Genomic DNA, 5,199 nt, shown 5'->3' with positions numbered 1-5,199 from the left:
TCTTACAGATTTATGTCTCCCTTTGTGGATCATGAGACGTAACTGAATCCTGTTTTGAAAAGATTAGTTAATTAGCATTTTACTTTGCAATCCTCCATTAGCATCCAAGCTTTTAATTTCCATGTTATCTGCTTACAATACTTGTGATGGTATCTAAGTTTCCTTTGCATGACAGTCTCAACCAGTGATTCCTTAACATAAATTTTTCCATTTTCATCCATATATACATCTAGTCTCCACAAAGTGGGTGTTTGTTTACACTGCCCTTTCTCCCTTTTGAAACTGAAAACTGAAAAATTCGATTGATAGCTTTTGAGTTGACTTTCGAGTGCAAAAGCGGATGTGCTTTTCCTGCTTTCTGGGCTATATGCTAATTCTATATGTATTCTAGCTTTTGTTTTGGGTTCCACAATCCAAGGTAAAACCCAGAGCGTACTTGAAACTTGAAAGTGATGCTGGCAGGACGAAGGATTATTCTTGATACATATGACAAAATGAATATCAGTTCATACGGGCCCATGCTCCATTGGCGTCCCATGTGAACCCTAGGGTTTGGTCCAAGAGGCAGTTCAGCAGCCTCTTAGGGTGGGGGCCGTGCCGAGCCTAAACTCAAATTTTACTTCAAACAGACTGTCAAGCGCTGTGATTCAGAGCTGTTCATCTTACTATCAGATTATCCACCCGTAAACGAGACAAATTTAAAGATGCAACTTTGGTTCTCTTATTCCTCAACTCAACTTCATGGAGAGTGGACCGCTATAAAATGATAAATAAATAGGGATCCAAGCACGGGCTTCCTGGTTATAGGGCTATGAGTTACATAGGCTCGGCACTTTAGCCTAATTTTATCAAATTGTAGCTCCTATTGGAGTCTAAATTTCTTGATGGGGCCTAATCATTTTGCGTCTAACAAACAAGTATACAAAAGCCACAAGCAATCACATGACATTGCTCAGCACTGAGAATAGGTCAACAAGCCCGTAACGGACGAATTTGGGCTTTAGTTTCAACTCTACCAAGACATTGGTGGCAGGCCTAGTCCAGGCGGGAGCCCAAATCTTGAACTTTTGTAATCCAGGTTATTGGACCTACTTACATCAATCTTCACCAGATTGCAATTGATTAAAGTTGCAGTCCTATTTGGTATTTTCAGTTGTTTGATAATAATCTCTTTAGGGGGTGCCTCTAATGTTCTCATCCACAACTATGCAAGATGTGGAGAACTGCTCCATTGGTCATTAATTGTGCCGGATCCTCAATAAAATTCCATTTGTTGGATTCACATCGACGGATGCTTTTCTTTTCAGTCTCGGTGAATTGTGGTCCATCAAGTAGTAGATGAAAAGATTAGGATATATTGAGAGCGATAAATCTCCCTTTCAAAATTGATTTTAGAAAATTATTCCGAGACTGATTGAAGATAATGGTGGGGCATCCCTAGAAAAAATAGGCTTTAGTACAAATTTAGATATTGTATTTTGAAACCGCCTTAATTTAGGTGGTCTTTAGGCAATATATTCAACATTAAAAGATGGGTCATATGGCAAAAATGGGTCCATTTTGAACATTTATTTCAAAAGTGACCTCTCGTACATTTCAATGCGTCACTTCGAACCCAAACTCCATTTTCATTCTCCTATGCGTATAATAAGTAAGAACACTAGAAGATCCAAACTACCCCGTTACACCACTTAGCCATCAAGCCGGGGCCAGAGTTGACCACAGCTCCATCATATTTACCGGACCTTTCAACTGATTTCGTATAATACGGACTGCTTAATCAAACATACGTAAGACAAGAACCCTAACATTTTTCCTATATGGGTCTATATCTTTAGTGCCCAATATCAATATACTTTCTTTCATATTATAATCAGTAATAATTACGTTAATTATTTTTTCTATGATAACCCCCTCAATAATTAGGCAGATTGAGATACATATATATATTCTTGTTTTGGTGGTTAAGATATAATGAGTGGCAAGAGATTGATGTTGCACCTCATCTAAGCCACCGAGGGAGACCTGGAAAGGCAAAAGCAAGCACCTAAAGTTATTCCTCCTTTTTCTCTCATGCTGCCACCTAAGATTTTCACAGATATGGCGAATCAATGGTATTTGAATCGGGGATTTCATATGTGACCCACAGGAGCGAGTAATATGAAGAGATTGTGGACGAAGTGATAAGCTAATTGACAACCACGAGAATGTCTGGCATGATAATGCATGGCATGGGGACCCATCTAAAAAGAGCTTTCAAAGTTATCAACTCTCATGATTCAGCAGCAAACAAAAAAAGGGGAAAAGAAAAATTAGAAGATAAAAGAAAAGCTAATGGTGGTCTTATTGATGATGAGTTTTGCTGGAGTGGTTGAAGCATTACTTAAAGTGATCGGTGTAGGTGGGACGTTTATGGAGTTGATTATCACACCCGTGAGCGAGAGAAAGAGAGGCTTAAAGATACTGCCTACCGACCATCAAGGTTTAGAGAGATAGCCCAAAACCCATGACCTTTCTTATAGCCCTACCCCCAATTTCATTCATTCCTCTCCTTATCTTCGTCTAAAAGAAGGTTTAGATTCTCTGGGCAAGTTCTTTGTGGAGTTGCAGGTCATTCCAGAGCCTCTCGGAGGTACCAAGATTGTAACCATGCCTACTTTTCCATTTTCTTTTATTACTCCTTTAGAGGTTGGATTTTCTAGCTAACTCACAGACTTATGTACATGTGATAAATGTTCAACACTCAAATCTCCATACTTCGGAGACATGTGGTATTCTGATCAATCATGGAGGCCTCTTTTTCTTTAGTTTTATAATTTTAGACATAACGAATGGTTGCAGGACAGACAGAGAAACAGCAATGGAGACTGAAGAGATGACAAACAAGGATATGAAGGTGGAAATTTCAGCTGTAGCAGAAGGGTTAGGTGTGCCAGTGCTCACAAGACAGCCAAGTAACGCGAAGAGCAATTGCCTCTGCTCTCCAACTACACATGCAGGTTCATTTCGGTGCAGGCTTCACCGTGCGCCTAGCCTCCAACGCACCAAGAGCATGGATTCAGCTTCACAACGGGAGTCATTCCCCAAGGTTAACTCTGCCAGTGGGAATACTACTAATAACGCAAACACAGTAGAGGCCCAGTAATTCTAATAAATAATTGTTCCATATTTTATTTGTTCTGGGTAAGTAACCAGTGTTTGTTGTTGCTGCTACATTTCTGTTTCCCTTGTTATTATGCATGTAAAGAAGTTCCTTTCGTTTTACCTCTCAATTCTGTATCCACTTCTTTGTTATTACAACTAAGGCCCCCCTCGTTCCGAGATTATTGCAAGCTTGTAGCTGCAAATCTAGGTGTATGTTTGTGAACTGAACAAGGCAATAAGGAAACAAGATGTGCTGGAATCTGGCCCGTGTTATCTTTTGGGTCCACCAGTACTGGGAATGGCTTGGAAGCAATATCGTCGTGCCCATTATTGATCAACACGACCAGGGTCCTCAGGGCCCGGTAACCTGCTACGAACCGCAATAATTAATCTGAGTGTAGTAAACAGTGGAGAGTTCAGTACATTGTTGCACCAAACAGGCTGAAAGATCATTTAATAAAATTTTAAATTAAGTTATGTTATTAAATTTTATTAAGTTAATATTAATTAAATTATTTTATTAAACATATTTAATATTTAATATGCTTAATAAATTAAATTAAATTATTAAATCTCAATAAATTGATTTATCAAATATCCTCTCAAACGCCACATGTAAGCGTGTTCACTTGATAAGAAAAGGTCCAAACTTGGCTACATTCGTTACAAAGAAACTGAGTTGTGACTTAACCAAAAGTGATCTCACAGAGCTCAGTTCATGTTTGTTAAAATAAACAAACTTAAGGCTTGCAGTCTGTTGCAAGCTCTACAGGCCAGATGTAAACAGGCTCCACTTGTTGATGGCACTAGAATTGATTGACATGGAGATGTCTGAACTACCGTGGCGGTAGAACCCACAAGTGGTTGTCATGCTGACATACTGGATAGATAGAGTAAATACCCAGATCTTATCCTTGGTTGAATGTTTGTAAAGTTTGAGAAGGCATAAAGATCTAGAGTATAGTTTCTTTGTGCAAGTAGAACTACTTCCTAAAGTTTGAAATGAACCGTATCATGAGATTTGAAAATCAACATACTTGATTTTAATAGTTCAAATTTTAGACAAATCGAATCCTAGTCTTCCTTAATTTCCCTTTCCATATTATTTTAATGATATGGTGAGCAACAATAAGCAGTCCAATAGTTAGGCTTAATGACTAAGCTACTGTGTGATGGGATGTATGGCCAACACATGATTCCTCTTGATCGCTTAATGGGCAGCAGGGTTTGCTGTTTCTCTGATTCCAGGATATCATTTACAGGCCAGACTGAAGCCTGAACAGACACAAAGGACTTGCTAAGGCAAACAAACAGAAATGTTGATATGAGAGATTTATTGGTACTCCCTAAAAATAATAGGATGATTCATGATAACAAAAAATTTGTTGCTAAATCAGTAAAAGGCATGTTAATTTAAATGGAAAGTTTTAATAGGACAAAGGAAAAACTGTTAAGAATTTGAACGAGACCAGCAAGAAAGAAGAAAGAAGCATCACACACATGCATTATGTAGGTAATAGAGTGGAATGGCAAAATGGTATCTGTGCACCTGCATGCCCTAAACACCACGGATCTATCAAGGATGCTTAGGATGCCTAGGATGACAATGATGATGATGGTGCAACACGTCATAAATGCCCCATAGAAAATCTTGAATAATTCATATCACCCCTGTTGGTTTAGTCTTTCTATGTAGGTTGATCAACAGGCCATCCCAACAGCACCACTCATACCTGTTGATTGATGTTGCACTAATTAATCAACTTTGTTCGAACTTCACGTATGTTTTTTATGAGGTAGAACATATTAGTTTATCATATAATAGGAGGGTATGTAATTCAAGAATGGTAGGAGTAATATTAAAATATTAATAAAATTCATTTTATTAGATTATATAAATCAGTTTATAGAGAGATTGCATATAGTGGATACTAGGTCATAAACCTGAATACTTATGTTTCATTGTTATATATATAGGATATTGAAATGCAATTAACTATTTATAGTGAAATGTTAAGTCAACTTTAGAATTAAATTATGAAAGAAATAATATTT

The 5,199-nt window shown here is 37.8% G+C and overlaps 1 long non-coding RNA gene across 1 annotated transcript; it reads left to right on the top strand.

Annotated features, from left to right (window-relative positions):
• Nucleotides 1–2,267: 2,267 nt before the first annotated feature.
• LOC100247775 (uncharacterized) lies at nt 2,268–3,326 on the top strand. The gene is made up of 2 exons (XR_009466550.1): nt 2,268–2,632; nt 2,842–3,326. It is a non-coding gene; the product is annotated as an uncharacterized LOC100247775 (long non-coding RNA).
• Nucleotides 3,327–5,199: the final 1,873 nt, after the last annotated feature.

The sequence above is a fragment of the Vitis vinifera genome, chromosome 1 (assembly GCF_030704535.1).
Source record: "Vitis vinifera cultivar Pinot Noir 40024 chromosome 1, ASM3070453v1".
NCBI classification, from domain to species: Eukaryota; Viridiplantae; Streptophyta; class Magnoliopsida; order Vitales; family Vitaceae; genus Vitis; species Vitis vinifera.
Note: the sequence above shows the minus strand (reverse complement) of the source record. Positions and strands in the feature narration are given on the sequence as shown.